Here is a 17,415-nt window from a genome sequence, read left to right on the forward strand (position 1 = left end):
ATGGCATTGGAAAGGACTCATAGCTGATGTCAGGAGATTTCCTACACCCAGCAGTGCTTCAGTAACATAAAGCACCGGCAGTTTTTAGATTGGGGTAAGGACTTTATTCAATTCAAGGCGTGTTCATGCAAGTCTTCCTTTTTTATTGATGCCTTTTATCGACTTATTATTACAACAAACATACACACACAACACTTAAGGAACAAACTAAAAAAACCCCCACAAAATAAATGATAAACATATATCCATAAATCCGCAAGTTTCTACACATGGACTTATGTCATCCTATTTCCTATTTCCTATTCTTATTCTATTCTAATAGACTTTCTTCCTCAGCACGGGCCTGATTTTATACTTGATAAACTGTTTCTTTCTCGAAACAAAAAAAAAAAATTCCTTCCAGTAGCACCTTAAAGACCAACTAAGTTAGTTCTTGGTATGAGCTTTCGTGTATATGCACACTTCTTCAGATACACGAGTGAGTGTATCTGAAGAAGTGTGCATGCACACGAAAGCTCATACCAAGAACTAACTTAGTTGGTCTTTAAGGTGCTACTGGAAGGAATTTTTGTTTTGTTTTGACTATGGCAGACCAACACAGCTACCTATCTGTAACTGTTTCTTTCTCGTTTTGTCTTTCCTACCCTTCTCCATATGCTGTACTTGTAAACCGTATTTTGTTTTGCAAAAAATTACTCAAAGCAAGTCCAGATTTTAATCTGAGGGCACTGTTTTTTTAAAAAATAATCTCTGTACTTCCCCCACTCTTTTTGAATTTTTTGTTTAGACTGTCCCCTAATTGCATCTGTGATTTTTGCCAATTCAAGGTAATCAAACAGTCTGTCTTGCCACTCTTTTTTTGTTAGTACTGTTTCACTTTTCCATTTTTTTGGAATTATTCTTCTTCCAAGAATAATAAGAATACGTGCAAATTTTCCCTTATCAAGCTGCAGTAAAATAGACACTATCCTCCCCTAGAGTTTTTCTGTCACAGGGACCATAGGAAATCGCCTGACACTGAGTCAGACCACTGGGCCATATAGCTCAGTGTTGCCTTCACTGAATGACAGCATCTCTTCATGGTTTCAGTAGGGGTCTTTCACAACTGCTTGGAGATGCCAGGGATGGAAGGATCCTGACACTTCTGGATTCGTTCTCTTTCTGGATTCTGTGTCTCCCCTCCACTTAGTCCCATTACCTATTGTGATCATCGGCAGCACAGAGCTGGGTGCAGAGAAGACAGAGGGTTGCTAATACAATCGCTGTTCACTTGCTCCAGCAGAAAAACAATCGGTTTGGCAAGGGTTAGCCCTTTCATTACCACTCACACTCGACACTTTATTATTATTATTATTATTTATTATTATTATTATTATTATTAAACTTGTATACTGCCCTATATGCAGAGGTCTCAGGGTGGTTCACAACAAGACCACAACATATAAAATCAAACCAAAAGCAATAACCCAATAACCACCCCCAAAGAACCGCCTTCTAAAAGGGTGTTGGATGTCAGTAAGATGCAAATTGCCACTGAGTGTGCCTTCACCTCTCAGGACCTAAGAACCACAAAGCTGCTCTTCCAAAATAGGAACAGGAAAATGTGACTTCAGAAGTGTCTTCCTGACACTTTCCTTCACATCTTTCAATGCAGCCATGGTCAATGGGACTTGCCTATCATCATGCTGGCCATCAAGGCTGACAGCATCTGCCTCTCTCTGCAGCAGATCCCAGAGCATCCCTCAAGAAATCAGAATGGTGGCCACTTGCCTATTTAGGGTAGCAATAGTTCTCTGGAGCTTTAGCTGGGGTCCCATGGAAAACCCCGGGAAAGGTGGCCACCATGTTGCAAACTAATCACCACAAAGAAATCGAGATCAACGAAACATTATACTCACAGGACTCAACTTGGTTGGACTACAACTCCCATCATCCCTGTCTATTGGCAATGCTGGATGAGGAGTTAGGAGCCCAACAACACCTGGCTACCCCAGTCTGTGAAATGGTTCATCAACTCTATGTGTGTGCGATTAGCCGAGCCGTCGACTCATCAAAGCATCAAAGGGTTTGGGAGGTGGGATGAGGAAGAAAGATCAATTGACTTGCCTAAGGCCAGAGTATTGGAATTCTGCTTGTCACTCATGGCCTCTTGCCTCCCACTCATCTTCTCCTCTAACCTCTAGACCACGCCCCTCTCCCTCTCGTAGTGCAATCTTGGCAGCCTATGTTTCTGGCACCCAGCTTTATGGGTTGAGGCAGTTGGCGGGGCAGGTCCCAAGATGGGATGATAACCAGGCCTGCCTGGGCTGTGCCCTGGTAGGCGTTCTACTTCTGCCCAGACCTGCCCCTAGCTAAGTTTTAGCTGTGCTCATCTTCAGCAGAGATAGTCAGATTACCATTATCTCACATGCTAATGTTCCTGCCGACCTGGCAGATCTTGTCTTAAGGTGTGCTAGAGCCTTGCTCTCCTCCCCACACTTCCATATGTGCACCAAAGGAGCACGGTTGCTCAAGGGAACATTAATCTGCTAGTCTAGCCCTACAGCCAAGGCTGCGGATTGCTCTCTCTGAGCGCTACACACATTCCATGATGGATTGATAGTGTTGGAATCTCTTTCAAAGAGGTGGATGCAAATCGGGAACCTGCTCCAGATTGTGGGCCAAGCCGCCCTACCGCACTCCATGAACCAGCGTATTAGCAAATTAGCATAGGAGATCAGGATCGAGGAGTGCCGCATTATAGCCATATCACAAAAAGGGACCTAGGCTTTTGAGGTGAGCTACATCATCCAGGAGTCATGTTCTGACTCTCACAGTGCATGGTGCAATCACTGCACACAGGAGGTTCTTTAACAATGCAGAAGTTAGGAGAGGAAACTGGCAAAAGCAGGATTGGAGAGAGGTTCGTAATTGTCGGATCATGAAGTGGCATTAATTGACAGTAAAGATGGGGGTGCTTCAGTCTGCATGGAAAAGTGAAGCTACCTAAACATTATGAGAACTGAAGTGCAGCCATCCTTTGAAATGCACACTTCTCTGAATTTTGCAATGTAGTTGTCCTGCCAAGCAATATGTAGAAAAATGCATGAACTAGAGAACAGAGTGTAATATATATATATATATATATATATATATATATATATATATATCGTATTTTTCGCTCCATAAGGCGCACCGGACCATAAGGCGCACCTAGTTTTTAGAGGGGGAAATCAAGAAAAAAAATCTTTCCCCCCCCCCAGCCCCAAAGAGCGAGCTCGCTTTGCGCTTTGGAGGCTTCGCGTTGCTATCGGTGAAGCCAAGGAGCCTGCATTCGCTCCATAGGACGCACACACATTTCCCCTTGATTTTTGGAGGGGAAAAAGTGCATCAGATAGAGTGAAAAATACGGTATATTGTGTGTGTGTGTGTGTGTGTGTGAGAGAGAGAGAGAGAGAGAGAGGGAATATCACACGCACACATATGCTTTATATTAAAGGAAATTGCATTGCAAAAATGTGTATACCAGGAAAAACTGCATACAAATATACCCATATATTAAGAGGAATTCAAGCTAAAATGCTGGGGGGATTTTTCATGAGGAGTTTGTTTCTAAAGCAAACAAATAGAAATCACAAACTGAAATGGAAATTGGGAGAATTTAAGATAGGAAAAATGAGAAATCCAAATTGACAGAATCCCCCATCTCTAACTGGCAAATGCAGAGCACAAGGCAAGACACAAATTCTCTGCAGCATTACCTGCGGATCTTGAATCACTCTTTTTAGAGCAGAAACCACAGACTCTTAGTAGCCATAAAAGGGAAGGAGGAAATGCCAAAATCATGCCATTCACATATATATGTTCCCTTTGCAAAATAAGCATGATCGACAAAATTTATCTGCTTGCAATGCTTGCATGGGTAGATTGGAGCAATGCTAATATTAAGAAAGGTAGAACTGGTGCCAGCAATTGGCTTTCACATCCCTACCTTGCCTGGGAAACTGGGAAAAAAAATGCTAAGATGAATCCTAATTCTAAGAGCCATGAATTCTGGATGAAGTAGCCATAAAAATGTTTGTGCTACTGCTGCAGGACTAGAAAGTCTTTTAAAATTAGATTTATTTATTTTTTAAAGGTTTGCAGTTTAAAAAGTATTTCTTGCCACTGTGGCAAATCGCAACAGTGGTTCAGACATCTTCCTGGCCACTTCACGTAGAATACCTGGCTCTGAAGAACGGCCTTTGGCCCTTCTTTTTTTATTTGATTTATATTCCACACCCTCCAAGGGAGCCCAGGGCAGTAAAGTCAGAGATGGCAGGGATTCAGAAGAAGAGGAGGAGGAGGAGGAGGAGTAATGGAAGTGACAGGGGAGAAAGTCACTACAGAGAGGAAGGGAGGGCTTTGTGGTGGGAGAGGCATGCCAAGTGCCCCTGAAGTCTTGAAACGAGGACAGCTTCTGCCACTGTTTTCATTGAGTTGTTACAGATGATCTGAGACTCCTCAGAAAGGACAGTTGCACAATCTGTCATGGATGCGCTTTGTGGTACTCCCTGGGCTTTAGCAACGGGAGATGATGACTCATTTATCTTCCATGCTAAAGGTCTTTTGAGTACCTTGGAGCCAACCGAAGCTGTACCTGAAACGGTGTAGTAACTCCTCCTTGTTCAGTTGCAACAGAGGACACATCAAGGCAATAAAAGCATTTGCCGGTCCCTGCTTGGCACTTGCGTGAGGAAGTGCGAGAAGAGAGCAGAGCCGAGAACTTGCAGAAGTTGGTACTTTTAAGTTGCAGGCTCACAATGTGCTTCCTGGCACCCAGGTGTCACAAAAACACCTTCAGCGCTGCTGGGGAGATGCGAGGCTGGTGGGGTATGAAGTCACAGACATTTGGAGGGGTGTGTGGTTTGGAGATGGTGATGGATATATATTTATCCCCTTCAAAATCAGTACCTTGCTGAAAGGGTGCAGCAGAGCCAGAAGGCTTTACATAAAGGACTGGGGCTATGCCTGAACCTTTCACCTTCGCAGTGCACATTCTGAGCTGAAATAACTAACATTCTGTGTCCAGCCGTCACAGTTCTGTGCTAAGGAAAGTTTACTTCCTCAGCCTCTAAACCATTATTTAACCAGAACAGATTTGCACTCTTTCTTTTATTTTGCATATATTATTTTGCATGTTTGCCATATTGCATGTCAGCATACATGGATAGATTCTGAGACTGGAAGCAGTGCAAAAAACAAACAAACCTGAAGTGAAAACAAATGCACAGAGCGGGCACAGCCTCCTCACACACATACACCCCCGGTCAGTGAGGACTGAGCATACTCACTAGCCAACTACTGGAAAACAAAAAATAGATGGAAAACAAAATGAAACAAAAAAGCCAAAGAGATGGGGAGAGAGAGTGAACACACTGGTTGCTTGCTTTATACCTTAATGGTATCTCAGAGGCTGTCTGGAACCCTGAACAGGAACACTCTTGCTCCGGAATGAGGATGTACTGCAACAATTTAATGCAGACATCACTCACAGTAAATCAAACTATATGCTGTAAGGCAAGACATCAAAGTCACCCTCCACCCTCCTATCTGCATTTATAAGCTGCATGGGCACAGTTCTGCTCACAGCAGAGAGGGAGGCAGGGATATCTTCACCCGATGCACACAGTCTTTTTGGTTTCTCTGCCCTGTAGAACAAAGTTGTCATCTGAGCATGTGACGGCTATCTCAAATGTTCACCCCATTCTGAAGCACAAAGTGAACATGGCAAAAGTTTCCTAGTCAGATCAAAGCTGGTTTGATTTTTTTTAAAAACAACAACAACCAACTCCTCAAAGAGCAGCATTTGTCAAAAAACAACAGGGTTGATAATGGATTGTGGCTACCGCAATGCACCTTCAAAAACTTGTAATGGGAGCACCCTGGATGTGGAGTAAGCAGAAATGGGAACATAACCCCAGTTGTGGTGAGGGAGACTTAGTATTGGCTATATGCCCAGCTCTTTATCTTGAAGGGAAGGTATAAAACCCTATACAGCTTAGGCCCAGGTTATTTGAAGGACCGTATTCTTCCATATGAACCTGCCTGGGCTCTCAGATTTTGGGGGGAAGCCTTTCTCTCAGCCCTACCTTCGTCACAGGCATGCCTGGTGGGGACACAGGAGAGGGCCTTCTTGGTGGCTGCTCCCAGACTATGGAACTCCCTCCCTAGAGAAGCTATACTGTCTCCTTCCTTGTCGTCCGTCCACCTGCAGGTGAATACCTTCTTGTACCAACAGGCTTCTGGGAATGGTCTGTTTTTAAGGAAAGGGCTTTTAAATAGTCCCGTGCTGCTTATCTGTATTTTAATATATTTGCTTTTATATTGTTTTAGTTATATTGCGGTTTAATTACTTTTTAACTCTACCTTTTGCAGATTTTTAAAGCTTTTTTTTGTATTTTGTCTGTGTTGTTTCCAATCATGTAAGCTGTCTTGAGTCGTGGTCTGGGAGAAAGGCAGGATTTAAATAAATGTAACAACAACAACAGCGTATTTGCAACCCAGAAGGAATATGCAGAGCAAAGGCAAATGTGCGCTGCTGCTTCTTTTTCCACCTGCAGGTAGCAGCAGCCAACTGCTTGCTGCAAGGAAACAGTAGCGTTGTCTTCCTTGGTGCCAGCATCTCTCAGATCGGCAATGGATTCTGCTTGCTCAAGAGAAGAAAAAAAAGTACAACCCTTAACCATCTCTTTCAGAGTGCTGGCCATTTGGGAGACTAAAAAGCAAAAGCTACCAAGGGCACAGGTCTTATTACAACTGTATGTCATATTTCAGTAGTGGTGGCCAGAAACTGAAAGTTTCAAAACCCTGAAAAGAATTGACAGAGAGGAATTGCTTGGGGAGTTCTTGGTAAGCTCCTTTGAGCACTAATTCCAGAATGAACCCCCCTCCCCCAGCTATTAATTTTTCTTCTTCCAAAAGAAATGGGAGGCAGTGGTGTGTGTGTGTGTGTGTAACTTTACTCCAAAATGTAATATGTTTTTCTTCAGGGAAATATTTTGTGGCTACAAATGAATAATGGATTTCCCCTGTGGTGTTTTCCTTCATTCCTTCCATCGTTGGAATCAGGTGTGTAAGGAATAACAATAAGAAGAGCTGAGACATGGCCTTAGGAGTCTGCAATAAGTTTTCTGGATGCTTCCTAAAACTTAATTTTATGATGCTGCACACCCTGTTCCCCTTGCCATTTTTCAAGATACAGTGGTACCTCAGGTTAAGAACTGAATTCATTCCGGAGATCTGTTCTTAACCTGAAACTGTTCTTAACCTGAGGTACCACTTTAGCTAATGGGGCCTCCTGCTGCTGCCATGCCACCGGAGCATGATTTCTGTTCTCATCCTGAAGCAAATTTCTTAACCCGAGGTACTATTTCTGCGTTAGCGGAGTCTGTAACCTGAAGCGTCTGTAACCCGAGGTACCACTGTATTAGGAATTATGCAGCCAAAGTTAGTTGATTTCACCAGGAGAGGAAAATCGACTGTTGCATTATGCTATAATGAAGATGGAAATGAAATAAATGTGAGCTGCATTTTGTGAGTGCAAAGATGATTATTCCAAGCTGCTTCCGGAAGTCTCCCATATGGGAAGAAGCAAAAGAACTCCCCCAACCAAACATCCCACATGAAGACTGACATGCTGGCATGACTACCTCTATGATATAGCAAGCATAATAACATAATTTTATTCCATGTTCACATTTTTGTCTCTGCCTCAATTTGCTTTCTTGCTAATGTTTGGCCTACAAAAACTACAGGGTGTGACTGTCCCACAGATTTATGTTTTATTATGCTATCAATATTTTCTCATCTCTCTCTTTTCCACACAGTTCACAAGGAAGGCCCTGTGAAACTGGCCAAGGTTAGAGTTTTTCAATGTTTGTACCCAAATGACGAAACTGACAGGTTTTGTGTTGATTTGGGCTATTAAAAACCTTCCGTCTGTATAAGCATCCATAGGTGCATGCTATGGTTCCATCCTGCATTGCAGATCCTGCAACAGGTGAGTTAGGTGACTTTTGAGGTTCTAAGTTGTACTGTCCTGTCTTTAAGTCAGGTGGTCTGAATACGAGATCACATTTAAAGGGGAAGTATGTATTTCTGGTCCTTGACTCTGCACAAGTTCGCGCTAGTCAAGGGTGGCTGGTGCCCATTGGGCTGGAAGGAGGGTGGAGCCAGACCCAGTGACTGGTGGAGCCAACTAAACTTGCCCCCATCCTCCTCCCTGCTGAGTTCTAGAGCCTAGGACTTGCTGATCAGAAGGTCGGTGGTTTGAATCCCTGCGACGGGGTGAGCTCCCGTTGCTCGGTCCCTGCTCCTGCCAACCTAGCAGTTCGAAAGCACGTCAAAGCGCAAGTAGATAAATAGGTACCACTCCGGCAGGAAGGTAAACGGTGTTTCCGTGCACTGCTCTGGTTCACCGGAAGCGGCTTAGTCATGCTGGCCACATGACCCGGAAGCTATACGCCGGCTCCCTCAGCCAGTAAAGCGAGATGAGCGCCGCAACCCCAGAGTCGGCCCAGACTAGACCTAATGGTCCCTTTACCTTTACCTTTTAAGATTAGTGAGGAGGAGGAAGCAGACAGGCAGTACCACTTCTGGACTGGTTGAAATTAAGGCTGGCTGAGGACAGGCTGTGGTTGGTGGGGCAGTGCCCCATTTGCCCTAATGCACCAGAACCCACTGGTGTCTGCTGCATGCCTTCCTAAGGTGCCACTGCCCACCAGAGGGAGAAGGACAGCTTTGCTCACCCAGTTGCACCCAAAATATTGCTTTCCATTGCACTCTCCATTGCCATGTCTGCATTAATGAAATACTTTCAGTCTTCATTATCTGCCACAGAGTGTCCTCTTTAATAGGATCCAATTAAGCCCTTCTAAAATTACACAGATGCGAAAAGATCTCTCTTTGTCTCTGCCTGTCTGTTCACGGGGTTTTCCCATACCGTCCTCATCTCAGCTTGGACTTTCAAGTTGGCTTTTGAGATCCTCCCCCTCCCCTTTCTTATTAAAATGCAGAAAATTGCACCATTCATCCAATTAGTTGGATCTGATTTGAATGTGACTAGCAAGGCCCAATGGTTGAATTTCACACCCCATTTGGAAAAATACCTCAGAATGTCGAGGCAGATTTGCTCCGGTGCTCCTGCTGTATTATTCAATTATAAAAAGGAATTATTTTTATTTTGGGAGATTATTGGCGACAGATCTTTTATTTTCCAGCATGTTATTAACCTTAATTGAATTTTGCTTAAATTTATTCAGAGGCAGGCATTTTTATGGACAAGTATTTAAACAGTATTAGAAGGCTGCATTTCACCCCATTCATTTTAAAACGAATATATGTATATATTTCAATTTAAAATAAAATAAAATACAAAGTTTGGATTTCAGTTCTTTAGTGATATGACTTATCATAGATCAATGGTATTGTTAAGACTGGAGGTTTGGGCAGGAGTGGGTTAATGAAGTCAGAAAGCCAAAATGTTCCAACCTGGTAAGTGTAGCCAGGCCAGCGGGCTCGACCAATTTGTCTGTTCTAGATGGGGCATCCCTGCCGCACAACCACATCCACCTTGCTCAGCTAAGTCTGGATGTGTCTCTGAAAACTGAGGGCGCTTCCAGACTGCCACTGTTTTGGGGTTGCGTTCAGTCACGTACCAGCAAATTTGGGTTGTTCAATTATAGACGATTGGGAAGTCTTGCACAAGAAACCCGCTTCCCCAAACGTTTGGACTTTTTTGCATTAAGGAAGGTGGTGGGGAAATGCAATGTTATGTTCTTTGTGTTTTTTATATTGTGATTTTTATAATGAGATCTATGGGCATAGGGCATAGGGACGCGGGTGGTGCTGTGGGTTAAACCACAGAGCCTAGGGCTTGCTGATCAGAAGGTCGACGGTTTGAATCCCCACGATGGGGTGAGCTCCCGTTGCTCAGTCCCAGCTCCTGCCAACCTAGCAGTTCGAAAGCATGTCAAAAGTGCAAGTAGATAAATCGGTACCACTCTGGCGGGAAGGTAAACAGCATTTCCGTGCGCTGCTCTGGTTCGCCAGAAGCGGCTCAGTCATACTGGCCACATGACCCGGAAGCTGTACGCCGGCTCCCTCGGCCAATAAAGCAAGATGAGCACCGCAACCCCAGAGTCGTCCAAGGCTAGACTTAACTGTCAGGGGTCCCTTTACCTTTACGGGCTTAGGGCAGGATAAATAATAATAATAATGCAAAGCATGGAATAATGTTTGCTTGATGGAACATCACCTAACCCCCCCCCCCTCCAGCAAAGAAGAGCAAGAAAATGCAATGCCATCTTCTCTCCCTTCAGAAAAACCAGGGTGTGTGTTCAGTAAACAGGTCATCTGGAATTTCCCCGAGTTACAGCTAAGGTTTAAGTGTAACCTAAAAATGCAAAAAGTGGGAAAGTGGCAAATAGATTGCTTCATCCCCTTGTTTTTGTATTTATATCCTGCCCTCTTCTCCAAGAAGCTCTAGGTGACTCTGGTGGTTCTCCCAGTCCTCATTCAATCCCCACAACAACCCTGAGAAGTAGGTTTGGGCTGAGAGGCGATGTCTGATCCAAAGTCACCCAGTGAACTTCATGGCCCAGGGGGGCATTAGAACCCTGGTTTCCCCTGTCCTAGTCCAACACTCTTATTTACTGCACCTTTTTGAAGGTGAAGAAGACTTTTTGAGGAATTGTGAGACAGGTTTTAGCACAGCACTATGCTACTCTGTGCCACATTTGTGGAAGCTTCCATTTCATGGGTCCCCATTTACCGATAATTCACACAACAACTTTCCAGAGTGGCAGAAAACATCCCCCTCTCCCACTATCTAACTGAACGCTACAAGCGAGCCGCTACATATATTCATTTGCTTAATGTCACCCAGGCCCTTGTGCCCAGTAGCTATTACACGTTGCACTGACGGACTTTCGAAGCCTTTCCTTTTTATTATTATCTCTTTGTGGAAGTGAAGGAATGAGATCTGTTTGATGTCAAAAAGCATCAGGCGTATTAACAGATCTCTCCTGATCCTGAAGGAACTGCATCTCGATGGCTAATTCCAAGGAGAGGGCAGTGACAGTTAATTTTTCTAATGATACGCAGAGATACCAAGAATTATATTTGACATTTTTCTTCGGGAAAAACAACAACAACAACCCCCCCCCCAAAAAAAACAGGGCTGGAGTCAAACTGGTCATAGACGATAGAAATAGTTCCCATTTTGAGTAGTCCACAGCCTCCAGTGTTTCCCAGATAAAGATATACACAAGTGTCCTTTGTTTTCATTACCGTTCCATGGATTGCTAGTGTGATGCCTGAGAGCCATAACAACACCTCACAGCAGACGCCAGGGTACCAAATTCTCTCCTCTTCCCAAATAACTTCCTGGAACTTCCCCTCCTGTTGACTTCAAGCAGGTGCCTTCGTTGTACTGTTTTCAGCACCTGCTAAAAACAGTCACTGTCTCTCAGCCTCACCTACATCACAGGGCTGTTGGGAGGATGGATTAGGAGGGAGAAGAACCACACTAGGCCCCCTGGAGGCTCAGCACCCCTTCCCAAGATCCGGCAGTTAATGTTTCACAGGAGAAGTGGGGAACTGCATGATGGGATGGTGCCTTCTCATCAGGTACATGAAGCATGTTACAAGGGGAGAAGGGGAATACAACTCAGGGATCCCTCAATGGGTTGCTGGGTCCTTGGTGTTCTTGCACACCCATACATATGCCCTTAGTTTAGATCAGGGGTAGGCAACCTGAGGCCCGTGGGCCGGATGCGGCCCAATCGCCTTCTCAATCTGGCCCGCGGACGGTCCGGGAATCAGTGTGTTTTTACATGAGTATGAGAATGTGTCCTTTTATTTAAAATGCATCAAGGTTATTTGTGGGGCCTGCCTGGTGTTTTTATATGAGTAGAATGTGTGCTTTTATTTAAAATGCATCTCTGGGTTATTTGTGGGGTGTAGGAATTCATTCATTCCCCCCCACCAAAATATAGTCTGGCCCATCACATGGTCTGAGGGACGGTGGACCGGCCCACGGCTGAAAAAGGTTGCTGACCCCGTGGTTTAGATGATTCACAGATTTAACTTTCAGAGGTTCGGGAGAGGGAAACACGAAGGATGGCATATTGAGTGCACTTGTGTGCATTGCAACAACACTTTTAAAAGATATCTGTCCAAGGGTCAAAACTGGGAAAAACAAAGAAGAGTATGGGTACTAGGAAACTAGCTCCTCAATAAATCTGGATCACTAGCAGAGATGCCAACCTGTGCAGAAGATTGGGGGGCTGGCATTGCGTGCGACATCATGATGTTGGGAGGAGCTGGAGCAGAGCCAAACATACAGCCAATGGCCAGCAGCTTAGCCTCTCTGGTGCTTAGTCACCTCCTGCTGCTGTTGCTGCCATTGGGGGGGGGGGGAGGCAAGCCCCCCAAAAAAAATATTGGGGGACCAAGAAAAGCTTGGTTCCTAGGAGATGGCTCCCCTGAGCACTGGAGAGAATGTTAGATTTCTTCCTCTCCTATTCAATGGCATGCTCACAGAAAAACAGGAGGTTGCATGATATGAACTCAGACCATTTGACTTTTTAGTTCATTGCTGTCTGCACTTGCAGTGTGGTGTAGTGGTTAAGAGCGATAGACTTGTAATCTGGGGAACTGGGTTCGCGTCTCTGCTCCTCCACATGCAGTTGCTGGGTGACCTGGGCCAGTCACACTTCTTTGAAGTCTCTCAGCCCCACTCACCTCACAGAGCGTTTGTTGTGGGGAGGAAGGGAAAGGAGAATGTTAGCCGCTTTAAGACTCCTGAAAGGAGTTCTTCAAACTCTTCTTCTTCTTCTCTCCAGAAAGGTGGCTCTTCCTGCCTCGAACTCACCGGACGGCCTCTCAGCCTAACCCACCTCACAGGGTTGTTGTGAGCATAAAATGGAGAGGGAGAGAGCTGTGTACGCCAGCCTGAGCTACTTGGAGGAGAGGTGGGATATAAATTCAACAGGTAAAGTAATAGACCAAAAATAAATAAATACAATTTTTCATTTACATTCAGAACTCTTCCGTAAGACAACAAGCAGAAACTTTTCTGTTGCTGACTCGAAATATTGAAAGGACTGGCTAATTTGGTTAGAATATCAGCTCATTATTTCTGCATTAAATACATTTTATGTTGCGATCTTCCACTTACACAAACAACTCGCGTACGGAGCAACTGCCTCGCTGTCCCCCAAGGAGCTGCTCTGGAAATAATCCGCAAAGAAGCTTCTGCAGCTGCCCAGAGCGAAACGAGCGTCCTTTCCCATCCCACCCCCAGCCACCCCGCTTCGCATTTGTCGAGGATGATCATAGCAATATGCTAAATACAACTGCCTGTCTCCCCCCAACCCAGCCACCCCTCTGCCTTGGAGGCACAAATAATACTGGAGGGGGAGCGAATGTGGACTTTATCACATTCACAATTTCCGCTGCGTTAGGTCATAGTCAGAGGTAATCTCCTCCAACATGAAACCGGGGAGAAGGTTTGCTATTTTGTTTTCCCCAAGGTAAGCAGATAGGTTGTGAATAAAGCCTTTGCAGTGTTCCTACCCAGCAGCAAACCAGCCTCTGCCAACCTGATCTACTCTGGATACTTCGCACCACAACTCTTGTCAATGCCAGCCAGAACACTGGTGCTACGATGCTTGCTTCTGAATATTTACCTATCCAATTTATAGCCCATCTTTTCTTCCAAGCATCTCAAGGTGGTCTTTATGCCCCCCCCCCAATTAATCCCCATTACATCCCTGTGAGGTAGGTGAAGCTTAGAGAAAGTGACACATGCTTCAACATTGCTCTGATGAAAATAGGGACATCGTATTTAACAACAACTACAACAATAACAATGTTATTTATACCAAATAACAATGTTATTTGGCCACCTCATGAGAAGAGAAGACTCCCAGGAAAAGACCCTGATGTTGGGAAAGATAGAGGGCACAAGGAGAAGGGGACGACAGAGGACGAGATGGTTGGACAGTGTTCTCGAAGCTACCCACGGAGTTTGACCAAACTGTGGGAGGCAGTGGAAGACAGGAGTGCCTGGCGTGCCCTGGTCCATTGGGTCATGAAGAGTCGGACACGACTAAACAACTAAACAACAACAACAATTTATACCCTATCTGACTGGGTTGCCCCTGCCACCCTGGCCAGCTTCCAACATATATAATAAAACATTAAACATGGGGAAGCTTCCCTATACTGTAAGGTTACCAGATGTCCCCCTTTCCCGGGGACAGTACCTGGATTTACAAATCAGTCCCCATACAAGTCAATTGAAGTTGAAAAGTGTCCCTGGATTCATTGTGGGGGGGGGGGGGATCTGGTAACCTTACTATACAGGGCTGTCTTCAGATGTCTTGTAATGGTTGTACAGTTACTTATCTCCTTGGCTGGAGTGTGTGTGTCACATGACTCTATAACCTCCAACATTTCTCCAATGAAAATAGGGGGGTCCTAAGGAAACGCGGGACATTTCGGGATCAGATCAGAAACCGGAATGGCTTCTGTAAATCTGGGACTGTTCCTGGAAAATAGGGGCACTTGGAGGGTCTGAAGTGACTGCCCATAGTCGCCCAATGAGCTTCATGGCTGAGTGGGAATTTGACCCGGGTCTCCCACTCTAACCACTGCATCATGTTGGCTTTCAGTGAGTTCAGAGCTATTTGTTCTTAGGTTAGGTAGGGTATACGTAGCAAGGGTGGGGAACCTCTCTTCTTTCAGATGATGTTAGACCGCAGTTACCATAATCGCTGACCAGTAGTCATGCTGGCTGGGGCTGTTTGGAGCTGGGGTCCAACAATATCCAGTTTGCCTCCCACCACCCCCAATGAATTGCGACTGCCATGTATACTCTTATTAGCAGAGACATCACATTACCAACAAAGGTCCGTATGGTTAAAGCCATGGTTTTCCAAGTAGTGATGTATGGAAGTGAGAGCTGGACCATAAAGAAGGCTGATCGCCAAAGAATTGATGCTTATGAATTATGGTGCTGGAGGAGACTCTTGAGAGTCCCATGGACTGCAAGAAGATCAAACCTATCAATTCTGAAGGAAATCAACCCTGAGTGCTCACTGGAAGGACAGATCATGAAGCTGAGGCTCCAATACTTTGGCCACCTCAGAAGAAGAGAAGACTCCTTGGAAAAGACCCTGATGTTGGGAAAGATGGAGGGCACAAGAAGAAGGGGACGACAGAGGATGAGATGGTTGGACAGTGTTCTTGAAGCTACAAACATGAGTTTGACCAAACTGCTGGAGGCAGTGGAAGACAGGAGTACCTGGTGTGCTCTGGTCCATGGGGTCACGAAGAGTCGGACACGACTAAATGACTAACAACAACAACAAGCAATATAACAGAATCGATAATTGGATAAATGCACCCAAAAAGCTAGTAGACCAGAAAGCCTACAGGTGGCTACAGCAACTGCTACTCCCTCTAGATCAGGGATGGGGAACCTTTTGCCCTTCAGAGTTTGGTGGATTCTAACTCCCATCAACCTCAACCAGCATGGTCAATGGTCAGCGGTGATGGGAGGTGCATTTTAGAAACTTCTACAGGTCCACAAGTTTAGCTTTGCAACATTCTTATACTGATTTTGCATCATATGTGCATGCAGGAATTAAGCAGGAGAAACATTTCCTGCAATCGAATCAATGGTTTTCATTTTCTTAATTTCCATGCCATGAAAATCCCAGGAGCAGGGCCCTTAAATTTCCAGCAGCAGGACTGATAGTTCAGTGGGTTACTGATGCTGATAAGGCTGCTGGTTCGATCCCCGTACGGGACAGATGCATACTCCTGCATTGTCAGCCGTTGGACTAGATCAGGCATCTCCAACAGGTCGACTGTGGGGCGTTCCTGGTCGATCCTGATCAATCGTTCCCCCCCCAAACAAAAAGCAAACAGTAAAACAAACAATAAAACTAAAGCTTTCCCCTAAAAGGTCAACAAGTTTGGTTAATCCAATAGATCACAGCCATTTTTTTTATAGTGGGAGTAGATTACAGTGTCTGGGGAGTTGGCCATGCCTGGGCTAGATGATCCTCAGGGTCCTTTCCAACTCTATGTTTCTATGAAAAGGGTTGCCAACCCTAATCTCCTCCCTTTTGGTCTGTATTACTATTTATGACTTAAACCAGTGACTTCCAGATAGTGCAGGGGTCTGCAACCTTTAAGACAAAAAGAGCCACTTGGACCCGTTTCCGAAGAAAAAACAACAACTGGGAGCCGCAAAACCATTGCGACATTTAAAACAAATATAACACTGCATACATTGTTTCTTAGCCCAATGTTATCCTCGTCATTATAAAAATAACTTTTTTGACACTTTTTAATTATTTTTTGTTTGACCCCTCAGAATTACTCCTCCTCATAGAAATAAACGTTATATTAACAAGTTACCTTTTTTTGAGTGTGTGTTCTTCACTCCCCTTCAAAACAGTAGCTGCAAATTGCAAAGCAATAGCAGCAAATCAGCCAGCAACAAAGACATGCTATATACCGTATTTTTCGCTCCATAGGACGCACTTTTCCCCTCCAAAAATGAAGGGGAAATCTGTGTGCGTCCTATGGTGCGAATGCAGGCTTTCGAGTCTTGGGGTGGCAGCCTGTTGCCCGAAGCACAGGGAGCCCTCCGGAGGGCTCCCCGTGCTTCGGGCGAGTGTCTGCAAGCCTTGCGCACCCTGCAGGAGCTCCCGCCGGGAGCTGCTGCTGCTGGGAGCCCCCACAACCCCCGAAAGAGGACTCGCTCCAGAGATCCTGGCGGCTCCCAACCCAGGGTCGCTTCACCGCGCGGGGCAACAATGAGTGAAAGGAGGCGCACTAAAAACAATGGCTCACGGGGAAGGCGGGCGCGTGCCGCTCGGCCCTTGGGGAGCCTTCCTGCTGCCGCTGCCCTGCGCCCAACTCGCGAGGAGAGTGGCGCTGCCTTCTGCTCTCCGCCGCCGCCTCACAGATGACAGCGACTGCACGGGAACAAAGGAAAATGCGCCTCCTCCCCTCGCCTCCACCCCGGAGCCGCGGCAAAGGCGTTAAAGAGCCTCATGCGGCTCCGGAGCCGCAGGTTGCCGACCCCTGAAATAGTGTGTGCTAGAATGGCCATTATCCTTGACCACTGGCCATATTGGCTGGCTGGGATGGATGGGAATTGTAGCCCAAAGGATCTGGCTGGCACCCAACTGGCAAAGAGTGACTTAGAAGCATCACAAGGGTTTTGTGCCCACACAGACAGGTGAATACTATGCAAGAACAAAGCACGGTTCATAAAGTTTGGATGCAGACTGTCTGCTGTTCATATAGTACCATTTCCCAAGGCTACTGGGGTAGATGAGGTTCTCTCTTAAGTTCTGCGAGTGCATGTGC

This window comes from Podarcis gaigeae, assembly GCF_964106915.1.
Source record: "Podarcis gaigeae genome assembly, chromosome: 6".
Classification (NCBI taxonomy): domain Eukaryota; kingdom Metazoa; phylum Chordata; class Lepidosauria; order Squamata; family Lacertidae; genus Podarcis; species Podarcis gaigeae.